Raw genomic sequence first — 16,332 nt, 5'->3', positions numbered from 1 at the left:
TTTGAAAACAGTGCTTTTGATTTCCTGCATGTCTGAGATAATGTAAGAATGTAAAACAATATATATATACATATATTATATAATTATATAATATGATGGCAAGGGAGACTAATGACTGCTGGTCCTGAATTTAGTTGTCTGTTTCATTGCTAGTGTTTTCACATGGTGCACCTGGTCAAAAATGTGTTCCCTGAGAAAGAAATAGGGTGCAATTTGAAAGTTGCTCTATATTTGGCTTAGCTGCTTTCAAATGCAACCTGTCAACTTGGCCTTTGTGCTGCAGCACCTCTCACTCTGCCTGCCTGCCCGGCGGCCGTCCGCCTGATCAGGTGAGTTATTGCCAGGGACGCTGCTTAAACACCAACCACCCCCCCCACACCCTCTTCACCACACACACACATACACACACAAAAACACAAACACACACTCGAAGTCGTCCATTACTGTGCCTGTCAACCAAGCGTGCAATCAATACTCCCCCTCTGACAGTGTGCACATGTGATGGAAGGCAAAAGAGGAGGAGAAGAGGACAGCAAGGGTAAAGAAGGGATGCTGTAGGGTGAGCGGGGGAAGAGAAGTGCAGGAAGGCTGGGGAGGTTGGAAGTGTAGGGCTCAGAGGCAGCGGGTGAGGCAACAGGGGAGGAAAGAGAGATGACAAGAAAAATGTCCAGAGTCCAGAGACAAACAACAGAGAGGAGTAATATATAACAAAACACAGAGATAGAGTAGGTGTGGGAGTAGGAGATGGAGGACAGAGATGAGGAGTGGCAGAGGCAGAGGAGAGATGGAAAACAGAGGGAAAAAAGAAAATGCGTGTGTGATAGAGAAAAATGGTGAGAGGTTGTGGGTGGACGAGGAGAATGCTATATATAATGGCAGTGGTTCAGGAATAGACCAGAGTGATTGTGTTTTGTGATTATCTAACGCTCACATCTGCAAACAGTAGCAGCCACCAGCTGACATCAAAAACCTCCCTCACACACGCACATGCACAAATACCATACATATACACTAACACACACCCATTCACACACATACTCTCAGCAAAATAATGCTGGCATACGCAGACCAACAAACCTCATCTTCATGCTAAACTGAACTAACTCTCCGCTAAAGGGCTTCTGTCGTCTGGCCCGGATTGATAACGGAGGCAAACACTTCCCACTCACATGCACACACACACTCAGGCAGAAGCACACTCCCGCCGTACTACGAACACATCTCATATACATAAAAAGACTCATAATCGCATATAAACACACCGACATGCCTGTATTGAAAGCACTCCATCCAACTAGCCATGCCACTCTCCTGCCACACACATGCAGACATAAAACACGCACAATACACCACGCTAAGGGTTTTAATCACTCTTTTTCTTTTTGTGCAAGGACTCAAAACTTTCTACCCTGGCTTCGGTGGAACGATATTATATTGGGATTATACCCACAATTAAGATGCAAAATTTCGATCGTGTGTTTGTGGGCACCTGTGTTAAAATACTCACAACCACCACGTAAATACACAAATATCCCATCTCCAAACTTCATGAGTGCTACCATGCAACATCAAACCTCGAGATGGTGTCATTACTGTAATAAAATGGATCATTTGCTGCAGCAGTTTTGTCCCTTTTTGTGTATTAAATTGTCAGATTACATTTCAGCCGAGTGAAAAATATGAGTAACGAGTGGCCTCATCAGACATGCAGGTCTCGACGCTCAAGTCAGAGTGCTGCCCAGCATTCAACAGGTGAATTATGAAGTGCAGAAGATATCAACCGTTTTACAACAAATGTGAAAGAACAATGTCTAAAACAACTACAAATACATCCAAAATCGTTGCACTATATGGGGTAAAAAAACCAAACAACTCTAGCCAGCATGATAAAACGTGTTGGTTCTTTATGCCAGTTTTTTCAAACTGTAGGCTATCTTCAATTTTCCACCAGGACAGTGCAATTTTAAGAGATTGTTTTTTTCTACTGAAATTATTGGCACATAAACCAGTAATAATCTGATAATTTATTTAAAACAGACAAAATTATATTTTAGGGGATAATTATCTGCAGTGATTAAAAATGACACTTGACTCGATTGCAATGTCCTCCCAAAAAGAACTAACTTTTAAATCAAGGGGAGATAATCATCCCTCATACCAGCTGGTGTGTGTCTGGCTCCTTTCAGCCTTCAGGAGTACCTGCCCCCAGTTGGCCCAGCACTCAGCTAGCTGCTGCTACTGCTTTGATTCCAAGTGACTAGGGAAACAAAATAGTTTCTGCTTTTGAGTATTCGTGTGCATGTGCATAAGATCACTTGTGTGTATACCAGCGCATATACTGAATGTTTCTGCATGCATGCCTGTGTGTATGGAAGTGTGTATCTGCTGCAGGTTCCCCAGCCTGGTGTGTTTCCCTCCAGTCTGAATCATGAGAGGAACAACTGAGGGCTCAGAGGGAATGCTACAGTCAGGGAATTAACAGGAGGAGCCTCTCTGCTCTCACCAAATTACTAACAAAGGCCAACAATCACTTTATGTCTCCTTACCAAGCCAAGCAGTCCAAGAATATCTTAGAAGAGAGAAAGGTGTGGAGGTGCTAGTGTCATGCCTGCATTGAGCGGGCGGTGAGCTGTATGCTGCCAAGGTGATCCCTGCTAGCCATTTTCCCCTGCATTTAGTATTCATTTTCTCGGTGATCAAACCTGATGCCAGGGTGTATGTGTGTGTGTGTGTGTGTGTGTGTGTGAGAGAGAGAGTATGAACGAGCTCCTACAAACTGAGTTTAAGTGAGTAAACAAACACATGGGTGTACAGATGTAGGCTTAACACCCTCACAGGCAAAGGTGTGTGTGTGTGCACATGTTTGAGGATCTCCGCAAGTTAATGAATTTGCAGACACGTGTGCATCGTGCAGCAGGGCTGATTAGGAACAGGGAGGGAGCCAGAACAGGCCAGGGGCCAGCAGACCCAGCTCCCTGTACACAGCCAGTGGAATAAACCTGGATGCAAACAGCTTCCTGCTGGGGAAGGATAAGGCAGAAAAGGGGAACACAGGAAGTAATGAGAGGGGAAAGAACAAAGGAAGCGGTGAAGATGGGTGAAGCGGGGAGAAGAAGGATGAGCGGAAGAAGCAGGTTTGGGGAGAAAAGACAACACAGTGCAGTAAAAAGATGAGCAGGAGGAGACGAGGGGGGGGGGGGGAGGAGAGCAAAAAAGAGAAACCAAGAGTTCTGTTCTGCTGGAAAAGGAAGGGAGGAAGGGTAAAAAAAAAAAAAAAGAAGAAGAAGAAAGAGGGATAGACAACAAGAGGAAGGAGCTGAGAAGCAGTGCCCTGGCAGCATGCAGGGGAGGCAGGCAAGATGGCTGCAGGGGACAGAGCACCCGGCCAAATATGGTCATCGGGACCCAGCTCTGTCCTACTTTCTCTAATGGGGTAAGCCAGAGCCTGGATGATGCGGGAAGGACCATATATGGTCAGCAGGCAGCGGTTCCTGTCTTTTAGATGTGTCGTACTGGGATGAGTGATGTAGGACTTGGGCCTAATATGCGCACCAAGCCTTACAGCATGCTTACACATACGTGCACACTCAAACACTCCTCTCTCATTCGTATTCTTTCAGAATGAGCTAGTTGACATGTCAACCCCATCCACAAAATGGCACTAAGGGATGCTTCTTGACCGCGTGACGATGACTGAACAGGTTGCAAACACATTGGGCCTGTCCATCTGTGTTAGTGTGTGAACGTGTGCACTTCCCTGGCCGCATAAATGTGTCTGCTTGCTTCTATGCGTGTGTGTAACCCAACCCAGGGATCCAGCAAGCTGTGTGAACTCTCATCAGTCTGTGAAGGCTACCCTCAGGTTTAACTACAGGCTATGGTGTAATAGACTGGAGACATGCACCAGACACACACACCAAGTGTCCAGGTCAACAACCATCAGCTGCAACATCAATGCATGGCCAGCAGTCAGGAATGCACATATCAGCCAGGGCCATTGCTGAAATTGGCTCATTTCTTGTTACTGTTCTAGTCGCACATACACACAGCTTCATGAGTGAAGGCAACACTGAATAAAGACAATAACGTATCCATGCAGGGGTTCAATTGGGCCGGGGCTGTTCAGGGCAAATAATCATAACCTAGTTCTCCTATTTTTCCCTGATCTGCTTAAAGGCAGCATAGCATATAAACTGCTGCTGTTGCTGCTGCCATAAACCGTGGGGAATAAGTAAGAAGGAGAAGACCATGCTCTTTGGCACTCACTGCCGCCTACGAAGAAAAAAAGCGTCAACTTGAGTCACTTGCCAGTCTGTCGGTCAGACAGTCACAACACGGGTGGCAAAGTGATGGATGAATGGCAAAGTAAGGAAGAAATAGCTCAGAGGCTGACAAGGTCAATAACAGAAAGTAAACTGGTCCAAGATCCTGCGTAAATAATGTTGGGATTTCAGTGAAAGTTACTTTGCGATGGGTCGCTTCCAGTTTTTGGCTCCTAACTGTTACATTAAACTAGTTGGCAAGCTCTAGTCAGAGTTAAGCTAAAATTAGCAAGAAAGCAGCTAAGACTCCGCCATCATTAGCGCTGTATTGTTAGAGTGAGGGGTTTTCTAAACATCTTATTTGTTAGTTATAGCGTGACAGTTTATATCGATCAGATATAAACCACAGAGACCTCCGAACACCACCATCACATCATAAATCCCAATTTAACCACTACGCCTATGTTGTCATTTCATATTTTTCATTCAAATTACTCCAACTCCTAATTAGATGCATTTGTCCACACTGTTTTTCTTGGCAATGATTTCCACCAAAGAATACATGGACAAACTGACAAACACTGATCACAAAACTGTTGTCATGGCCAAGAGATAGAGTGTGCCAGCAGCAAAAGACTGCTTACTGGTTCATCTCGTCTATTTCAGTTGTCCTACGCAAGTCTTGTTGCTATGTGAGTTGCTATGATTGACCAGTGGGTCTAACATCCGTACTCTCTGCAAATTCCATTCCTGCCTGAATTAAGCCATTACATGACAGACACGGCTTCAAAGTAAAGGAAAAAAAAAACCTCTCTTTCATTATGGCTTCTGTGTCAAAAGCTGCAGAAACAATCACATTTCTTGCAGCTGTGGAAACAACTTAAACAACCCATCTATTGTGCCATAAAGCCAGTCATGCGGCAAGAAATGCCTTCAAAGAATAGGGCTGCTAGGTGAGATGGCTCTAAATGTGACAAAGTGAAGTCCCTGTACACAACTCCATATACAGACGCATAAAGGGGAGTATCACTCTCACTATCACTGAAGCAAACAAGTGTTAAATGAGCCCACTGCTAGAGCCTACGGGCTAAAACAACAGCTGACAAACTATACGTTTGTTGGGGCAGCCAAGAAGGTGGCATAAGGATTGAGAGAATTGTAAGTTAATTATTCACATTCACAGGAATGAACATATATTTCACAGGGAGACCAAAACATGCGCACCCACGCTGTATCTGCCGCTTTACTGTAAACGCTGGCACACCACAGAGATGTTGTATACAGAATGTTTGTGACAGCCTACGCACAAATGCATGATCAAAAAATATATGATCTAACACCAAATTTTCAAATGCCTTTCCTCCACCCAGGAAATATGTTCAAGAACAACGCGGGGAATTGTTCAAATGTTCAAATGTCACTTGTGTTCTTCTGCAAGACATAGTTTTTTGTTTTTTTTTTCCCCCATCAGCTGCTCATCCAGTGTGTGTGTATGAAACAGGCCCCAGTGTGGAGCTTAGTTTCCGTTCTTCCTGACAGCTACACTCACAATGAGGCATGTTGGTATTAAAGTATTGGTTAACATTCAGCTACAATGCTGCTTAACAACTCCACTGTGGCTGCTAAGCCCCGTATTAAAGCATAGATAGCTCGCCAAAATAGTTCTCTGCATGCCACCTTAGACAGGCATGCTTTTATTCAGAGTCCCGCTGAGCTGGTAAAATTACAGACAAAAAAACACGCCAATTTCAAATGAGCAATTACATGTCCGGTGTAGATCTTGGCAACTGCTTCATCAAATGTAATCAAAAAACACTGAGGCTCTTATCCATTAAAAATCCAACATGGCCAGGTGCAACAGAAGATTAGGAAGATGAGGAGAGGGACAGAAAGGTGTCAGTGTTAAATGACTATATATCTAATTTAGCTGAATTTAAGTGCTGCAGTAAAGAGCCTGCCTCAGGATGAATGAGCTTAGAGAGAAGGAAAATGGGATTCTGCAAATGAAGATGTTGGCCCTCTGTTGCTGTCAGGTGAGCTTACACACATTCAGTTTCTGGCAGTGTTTTATTCTGAGTTTGCTTTACATGGACACTCACCAACGGCCAGTGGTAGAACTGGCAGAGCAGGAGGCATGTGAATTCACATGGAAGCATACACCTGTCCCATATTTGTCTGGGCTCGCAGAAGGCCGCATAAAGATGTGCAATTTAGCGTTAGTGAAGATGTGTCATCGTTGTTTAGAAGGCAGCCAGCGGTGCGCTGATGGCTGAGCTGCATGGATGACACCTCCTGTTGACAGCGGGCTCAGAGCGAGGACGCGAGTCATAACATAACAGCAGGAAGGTGGGAGGACATTACCCTTCAAGCACACAGGCACACACATGTACAGTGACACACGATGACACAGTGTTAAAGTCATATCAAGGTCCTTATTCAGATTGGCTATCATCTCTGACCTCTCTCTCCATCCTCATTAGTCGGACTAGACAGCCTCTGCAGGCCTGAAGCTGCCGCGGGCCCACACACAAGATGTCACTTTGCTTCATCAGTGGTACCATAACTAACGCACACAGCCCGTAGGTTTCATCCTGCTCATGGATGTCTTGTTGTGCCATAATTGACTGTTTGATTGACAGTCAGTCTACCTCTTATGATAGTCATTTTGCCAGTGAAGAACAAGTTTCCAAATAAACTCATCTTCTAAAACATTTACCAGATTTTTCAGTTTTAAATCTGACAGATTTAAAATGAATAGGTGTATTAAACTGAATTTTTAGACCTCCTTTATCATTGAAGAAATAGTTTATGAAACGTAGAATAACTGGCAGGCAGGGCATAACACGAAGGCTGGCAGAGCTCCAGTACTTACACGGAAGCCAGAAATGGGTTCAAATCAGGCCTGCGTCGCATTTCTCTTCCATATTTTAGCTTCAAAGTCCACTTCTTTAAATGTCAGGTGTCAAAATGTCAAAAACCCCTCAAGTACAACCTTAAGAATAAAAATTTAAGTTGAAACAAGAATTATCTGAAGACGTCATCTGACTTTACCTAGCCTGCCTAGTTTTTAATTAATTCGTTCGCAAAGGCAACAGGAAAAAAGTGGCAAAAATCATACATTTGTGCCTTTGTAGATCTTTACCTGGAGGACAAAACCTTTCACTATCTATTCCCTTCTTCCAGTCTTTGTTCCTGATTCCATTTCTTTCTGTTCTTTACTTCCCCTCCCCCTTTCTCTACGTCTCAAGTCAATTCGATTCAGTTCAAAGGGTCTTTATTAGCATGACCAGCCCTGTGGCAAAGTGCCAGCTCAGTGAGATGTAACGCTATGATGGAACATCAGCAAACCACAGGGATCGCAGCACCACTATGTAAACACACTCATCAGGTGAGGGACAGTGAACAGGGAGATGAGAAATAGACCTGCACGTGTGAATGTGTGTGAATATGCCTGTGTGTTTGTGGTTGTGCACAGTATGATTTCTGTGCATTGGATCTTGTACCATATTTTCTTAATCCAGGCTTATATATATTTAGCAGATGAAATTATTTTACCAAGCACAAATGGAAAGGTAAACTGGGAAATGATTTCACCCACACACGTCTAGCGCTCTTTGACGGGCAGATACAGTATATTATGTCTTACATGCATTAGTCTTGTCTGCAGGAGGACTCATCCACTGTTTGCAAGCCAGCTACTGCTGCAGAGCAAGAGATACGAGGTAGTAACTGTCTGGAACCGTTCACTGAAGAAAACTGATGGGTTAATATTTGTAACATGACAGGACGGCATCTGATAGTTGACTTTAAACCACAAAGTTTTGAATCAATTCCTGCTATCAGACACCAAAAGAATGGAATTTGATTTTTGGCAAGGATGTGACATATGCAAGCACTCACTTGAGAGACCTGCTTTGTTTTAAGCCTCTCTATTACATTAATGGAACAATAATTTAACAATTTAACAATAAAAAAAAAGTCAATTGCAGGAAAAGTACAGTTTCCTCTAGAGATGCTAAAAATGTAATGTAGTTTTTTAGGAATCCTTCGTAGAAGTTTAAGGTTTTTCTGTCGCATTCAACAGTGAAAAAGCCAGACGTGACACTTGTGATAGCTGGTGGTCGACTCGGCTTTACAAATCCATGCTGTCGCTCATTGAGGGACTCTTTCATCTGCCCGTCTACATCAGAAAAACATGCTTGCTATGCACAGATAGAAGAGGATCTGTTACAGCGCTTGCTCCTCGAATTTCATCACTTCATGATCAAATTGAACAGTTAGTTTTATGGCATTCAGACGCTTTCTCCTCTTCACATGCTCATCGTGTGACGCAACAGTATCTTCCTCATGGTTATCTATCTTTATTTTTCCCTCCTTTAAGACTTTTGGATTACGGTGACATTGTTACAGCCATATCTGGACTGAAGATTGAAGAGTCTATTAGCTCGACATTGGCCCAGCCTCTGTCTGCCAGGGTGGTAACCTTTAAGGGAATTTTCATTCCGAGATTTCAGTTTGTGTTTGCACACAAAACACGCTAATAGCAAACCTTAAGAGTAGCTGGCTGTAAAGTGAACAGTTACTGAGCTAGGCAATCTGTTTCCCCCAATTTACACCCCTTATGCTAAGCTCAGACAGCTATATCACCACCTCAATGCTCTGGCTCCATATTTAACATATAGACGTGAGAAAGCTCTTTGGCTGGTGTGAAACAAAAGGGAAACTGTTTTCAATAAAACATTATTATTTAAAACGCAGGCATTTAGAAGAGAAAATATTTGCCAAGCAGGGTTATAAATGTCAGTAGGGATTTGATTCAGATCGAACAGAATTTCTCTCCATAGTCGTGGCCTCAGAGGCATTTAAAAGTTGATTTAACTTTGGGTCTTTGATCTAGACACACGTTTGTACCACAGATGGAACAAGAGGACAAATCACGGACTCCTTTTTCTTTGTTGTCTTCCTGAATTGCTTTATGTTCGATACGGCGATAGCTCTTGCGCATCTTCACTCCATAATGAGCACACACCATCTCATAATAGCCTAATGAGCCCAGCCAAGGGTGAATGCACCTACACTCTCTCACACACACACACACACACACACACACACACACACACTGCTGTCAACCAGGCCATGAAACGCATGCAGACACACACACCCAGGTGGTCCCAAAGCCTCAATGTGTTTCAAGCCAGCTTACCTTTTAGAAAACCAATCATGCTCAACACCTGGGCCAATCAGTGGAGGATATTTGGAGCAACACTAGAAATCTAATGGGTTTTCCTGCAATCTGCTTATTTCTCGCCCTATAAATGGTCAATTTGTCATAGAAGGAAAATTGTGAATACTGCTGAAAATGGAATAGTACTGGGTGGACTGGTATATAATGGAATAAATTGCTTGTGTCAGGCAGGTAGGTTTCCGTATGTTATGTTTTTGTCAGAGTATAATAGAAAAAGAGAGACACAAAGAGAGCTAAACAGGGCAGAAGGAAAGGGAGCGTGCAGTTTCTATGCTTTCAGAGTTCAAATACTGAACCAGATTCACTTGCACTGATAAATGAAACGGGCGAGACAGTCAACGAAGGCTAATGTGGTCACACTAGCTCTGTGTGGTCAAATTTCTTATAAAACACAGAAAAAAATAAGAAGAGAATTTAAATTTCTGCTTCAGACTTGTATTATGGCAAATAAAGGGGTCAACACATAATACGGTATAATATAACACAACGCAACAGCTCTTCAACAATAACAGTCTGCAAAAGAGCCTTTTTTTTTTTTTTTTGCAGACAACAGAACAGTATGAAGTACTACTTACTGCAGAGGTTTTAGACTCAACAGGCTTGTTATGTAGGTGTTGGTGGTATTAGTATGCTATGCTATGTGCCAGTGAGCCAGCATTTTAAGTAACAATATGTGAACTAAACAGAAAGCCATTGCTTTGTTTTCAGATGTGTATTTAATTAGAATTTATTAATTAGCATCACAGAATCCATGCATTTATGTATATTGTCATTTGTTCAAACTTTTCTTTTTGAAAGTGACAACAGACATACTAATTGTACACAGCACGCACAACACAATAACTACCACACAATGTTGTTGTTTTTTTTTTTTTTTTTTTTTGGGGGGGGGGGGTTGTTTTGTTCTGGTTCAGTTTTTTTGGTTGTATACCAGCACTCAATTGGCTTCATTTTTAGAAACTAAAAAGATAAGGACATGATGCAATACATGAGCAACGTCGCCAATGTGAGACAACTGCGTACATCAATAGGCACTCAAAAATCAAGGGTTCTTCAGTGTGTGTGATGAATATTTCGAATACACTTAATTTCTCTCACTTTTCCAGCGCGGATACGTAATTATATTCACAACCAGCTTAGAATTGATGTGGAATTGGGACACCGCTTTAGCCTCATTGTTCTCTCTGCTACTGGAGCGACAGATTTGAGATTTAGTCAAATATCAAAGTCTGAGTAAATCCAAACATGCGACATATAATTAAGACAGTCCATGTCCTCAGTGACACTGTGATAGCTGAGTGGAGCTCTCTAATTATCCGAGGCTGTAAATATTGTCTAATGCCACATTGTGCCACAAATTACACTGGGCTAACACATTTGCTATTAACTACTCCTGATAAAAGATGGCATGCTGATGTCTCTGCCTGTGGCCGCACCACATGCCTCACCTTTCACCTTTTTCTCAGAATGCCATCATCGTCACTCCCACAGACACACACACACACACATCCAAAAGGACATAATGTGCCATCCAACATAATCACTTTCACACCACAGAGAAGGAGGGAGACACCGAGAGACGCAGTATAACGAATGATTAGCTCTGCATCACACAAAATAAGGGTGTGACAGAGGTTGGGCGAGTGAAAGGGAAAAATGGAAACAAGTGGATGACAGGGAATCAGAATGCAGCTAATAAGACAGTGAGATTGTCACAGGTCATAGAAATTAGGGAGCAAAGAAGAGATGGGAAAAAATAGAGAAAACATATGGACACATACTGACGGCAGACAACGAAAATCAACACTATTTCACTTATTTAAAAGAAAGAGGCAGAAGAGAGAGAACAATTCCTTCATGGCCGAGGAAAGAAGAACGATAGATAGAACATGCCTGGAGGATATCACTATATTTATTCTCTACTATGCCATTATTTATTTCTTTCTCTCCCTTTCCCCTGCTCCCTTGCTCCCTTTGATGGGCCTGATTTTTAATAACATGCATATCTTTGTTCTTCTACTTGATTAAGGGATGGAGATTGGGAAGAGAGCGCCGCGGGGGCCAGTGAAGACCAACATTCCTGCTGGATGGAGAACAGTTCCCCCACCTCTCCTTCCTTCCAACGATGCCTCTGTCCTTTTCCCCGCTCCCTCACAACATGCCTCCACCCTTCCCCATGCTCCCCGCATCTCCACCCTATCATCAACATCCATCCTCGCATTCCCAGTCTTGACTTCTCTGCCCTCCCTCATCCTGTGTAGGCTCCTTCTGCCCCTCCCTAATTCCCGATCTCCCTCGTTCCCCCGTCCCAACACCCCTCATCTTCCTCTCATCAACCATTCTCTGCTCCCACTTCTATCTACTTAGGCGGGCCTCTATTCCACACCACCATTTATTCATTTTGCAAGTTGATCACTCAATATTAGCACCAGGAAACGTGGCTTAAATTCATATCACAAATTTTGATAATACATTTTCAAGCAAATTAACTTCAACATATCTCAGTGTCACAAAGATATTATAAGATATTATAGCATAAAGATATTATAACATCAACCACAACTCACCAAATTTCACTGCTGTGATAGTGCAAGCAGTGTCGGTAGGCAGGCCATAGTGTAAAAGCAGTTCCCCAATTTTTCACTTATTATATGGTAAACCTAGAGGTAAAAGGTATATTTGTTTTATTCATGCTGTTCAACATGACCTTACAGTGATTACAACATTAAAAAACTTCTTTATGGTTAGTCCTCCGCTCTACTTGGTCAGGTCTGGGGAAATATCACAGTCTAATTCAAAACACAAATAAGTCCCCGGCTACTTCACACACAACGCGGTTATTTACACTTACAGAGTTTTTCACTGCCCTCTACCAAAGCACTTTTGTTATCTATAAATCTACACACTTATTCTGGACACGAACTACAGTCCCTGGTGTGACAGCGGTGTACTTTGCACTCCCACCATTCATCCCAACAACAACATCCTGCCACCTCTGCCATTAATAACTGTGTCACTTCACTCATTCAAAAAATACACTGCCTCCGAGCATAATTCAACAAAGCATTATGCTTCCAGCAAGACACATTCTCCGCTGCAGTTTAGTTGTTGGCTATAGAACCATATTTTCTGGAAGACAATGTTAGGCAAATATAACGTTATATCAAACTTTTCCAACTACAATTAAAAGCAGGAGAAACCCAGAAAATAGAGCTCATCCCAGCTGGTGAGGTGTACAGTGGCTGAACGTCTAACCGTCAATAACCACAAAATAACATCATTCTGCTGAAGGGGTAAAACTACATTAGATTACAACTGTAGTTAGCTGGACCTGCTAATGTTTGCATCTGACATTGAGGTTGATAAATAAAACTTTTATAGTTTTTCCTATAAATCTGTTGCTGTCTGTTACAGCAGCCTCATTGGCACAGTTTCAACGTGTGAAGGCATATAAAGTAACACACAACTGCTGTGCCTTGTTTCAGTGGCTATCCTCAAAGCTAAAACACGACAAATTAATTTTACCAGAATATGAAAGTTGACGAACAATAATAACATAACAGCAACAATACATATTGCATACTGCATTTTTTTTACCAAGATAAATAAAAGGCTTTATGCACATTTAATTATTCTGCAGGAGTTTATGTCACTTAATGTAAAATCAAAAAGCAGTTCAAGAAGTAAAAAAGTTTTAGAGGTCCAACTTTGGCTTTTCACCCCCACATCTTCCTTTTCACTTTCCACTCAGCTCGTCCAACTCACCCTGCTGGTAACATCCCAATCCTCTGGCCTTCCTGGCATATTAATGTGACAGGCATCAGCACCTCTGTGCATCATGGCCTTTGTGCTGTGAGTCTATATGGATGTGCAGATGGGTGTGCAACTGTCAAATTGTGTCACGACATGTGTGATTCAGTCTGGTGTGAGCACAAGCATAAATTAGAGGCGCGAATTGTTATTGTATGTTTTTTTTTTGTGGGAATTATCTTTTCTCGACTTTTTGTTGTTTGTTGGTTCGTCCCAATGTTTCATTTCAATTACTGCATTGTCTTCAAATCTTTATTTTTACACATTAAAAAACCCAACTAGAAGCAAAGGCGTCAATTTAACTCAGCAAACAACATTAAATTGCTAATTTGATAATTAATCAGTTTTTAATCCTTCAACAACATAACAAACATTATACCACTCCATATTAAGTGTCTTTGCTTTTCCTACTCTAAGTATGCTTCGATGAAATTAGAGCTGTATTTTATTTTTATTTGCTTTCATAAAAGATATAGCACGTCCAAAAATATAATTCATCCAAAAAAATGCTATCAGCAGTCTTCATAGGCGCTATTTCCTGGAGAGAGAAGGTGTAAATCCAATGAAAACAGTTCACATTGAGTTCTTTGGAGCAAAACAGGGACATTGTTTCTGAAGACACCTTGTGACGATGTTCCTGAGAAGACACTTTGATGCTCTTCGTTTTTTTTTTGTTTTGTTTTGTTTTTTTTAGAAGATATTTTATGGCTGTGAGCTGCAAAATCTAGTTCATGCACAACACTGGGATGGAGGCAATAATATTCAAAATGGATTTGTCAAAAAACTGGGCGAACAAGACCAGAATCATTTGAATAGATAGATCCCCAGAGAAACAGGCAGAAAAATGTGTATTGTGGGTGAACTGAGCATGAAAGGCAAGATTTGACACGCTGGAATTCGGTTAGAAATAAAGTATTTGTGGTATTTCTACTTCTATTTAAGGATCTAAAAACCCCACCACCACTGCTCTCAGTCGTACCTCTTGGTAAGCATCACCACAGCAACCAAAACCAGACAGTCCTCTGTCTCATGATGTTTTTCATTTGTCCAATAAAGTCTGAACAATGCACCTTAGCCAACTGCTATAAATGAGTGTGTGCGTGTGTGTGCGTGTGTGTGTGCATGAATGTGCTTCTGTGTCACTGCATTTGTATTCTATGAATGAGAATAGAAGGCTTTTTGTTTCTACAAATGCTTGTCTATGTGTCATATCACATCAACGCATTGCTTCACTCGCCACCCAATATTGCAAATTTCTTACTATCATCATTCACTCCACCTCTGTGAATCTCTCCCTATCATTTCTTTCCTTTTGCCATTTCGCGCTATCTCGCTCCCTATGACGCATTTTTCTCTTCCCTCCCTTAAGCATGTAACACACACACACACACACACACACGAGAGAGAGAAAGAAAGAGAGAGAGAAATGGATTGCAGTTGTGCTGACACAAGGATATTCATCCTTCCACATGAGCCTCTAAGCTTTGGATGAGGACAGAGCAAAATTGGATCTTATTTTCTGAAGTTGACAAACACACAAACATATGTGCACAGGAACAAATACGCAACATGCACACTAACCTATGTACTGTATTTATTTTTCATTACTCCTCCTCTTCTTTGGAAGCCTCTGTTTTGCCCCACAACACTTACTAATAGTGCGCTTTCCCTCCTGGAACAAAGGTGAAGGGCACAGAAAAGAGCAGACGAGGGAGGGAAAGAGGGGCAGACTCTAATGGTGATGTTTTTCAATTGGGTTGATTTATGGCGGGTTGTTACCATTATTTTACCATTTACTGCAGCAGGCTGGAGGAATCAGGGTGGACAGCTGTAGCCTGGGGGGGGGGGGGTCAGAGAGGCAAGAGAGGGATAGAAAACACAAGAGCCATGGGATACATAGAGCAGATAGGGCACAATGAAGAAGAATGCAACTGGGCTTTTATGATGGAGACAACCAGGTCAGATGGAGCGATAGTAGGGAATGAAGGAATAAAGGAGTGGGAGAAATATAAAGAGAGGCAGAGGAGTGAGCAGAGGGGGCTTACTGAATCTAAAGGCAATAACAAAGAGGTGAGCTAAATTGTCCATTAACTTGAGGGTTTCTTATGTGTGTGTGTGTGTGTTTTCTCATCATATCATTCCAATTAAGCAGGTTACATTCTGATGCTTCCTGACCAGAGACGAGCAAAAACGATTTTATGGTACGGACAGAAACACCAAAGTGAGACAGAAGAGTACGATCAAGGTGGACTGATAAGAGGCAAACCTGAATTGTGACAGTGGAGGGAGAGAAGGAGCCAGGTTCGCCCGACAGTGAGCCAGATAGAGAAAATCCTGTGGCAAAGGAGGAAGATGGGGGACCAGAGAGGAAATATTGAAAGAGAGGAATAGGGGTAGAATGGGTAATTTGAACGGAGAGGAGGAAATTCACAAGGGGGAGGGAGATAGCATCAGTTCTTCAGATACTGAGGGAGATAGCCCTACAGAGGGACAGGATCGAGATTCCAATACAGACCCGAAAGGAACAGAGAGCAGCGCATTATCACACAGAAAGAGACACAATTATTACTTTCGACAGCCCCTGAGAGAGTAGAGCAAAAAACAAAGACTGAGCCTGGGCAGACATGATGCTCTGCAAATGACACAACAATCCAGCAGCAGAAAACACTAAACTAGATGGGGGGGTTAATCTGTTTCGATTGCGCTACACAATCACAGCGTGCGATGAAGGAGATAAACATAGGAGGAACTTCTTACTCCACTGCAGCCTAAATGGCTAAATTGAGTCTGTCACATCAATGTCATTAGAGGGATTCAAGAATGAATATCAAATGTCAAATATCAATTAATTTTTAATATGTTTGTGCAAGTGCACAACAAGAGAAAAGGCCAATCATCCTACAGAATATTTACTAACTGCAGGGTTGATGCTAGTGATGGAAGGCAATTTGGCAGCATTTCCATACAACCAACCAAACACGAAGGGACACCTGTCATTAGCACTTACAATGAGTC

The sequence above is a fragment of the Echeneis naucrates genome, chromosome 6, assembly GCF_900963305.1.
Source record: "Echeneis naucrates chromosome 6, fEcheNa1.1, whole genome shotgun sequence".
Taxonomy (NCBI): domain Eukaryota; kingdom Metazoa; phylum Chordata; class Actinopteri; order Carangiformes; family Echeneidae; genus Echeneis; species Echeneis naucrates.
This window is presented reverse-complemented; position numbering follows the sequence as displayed.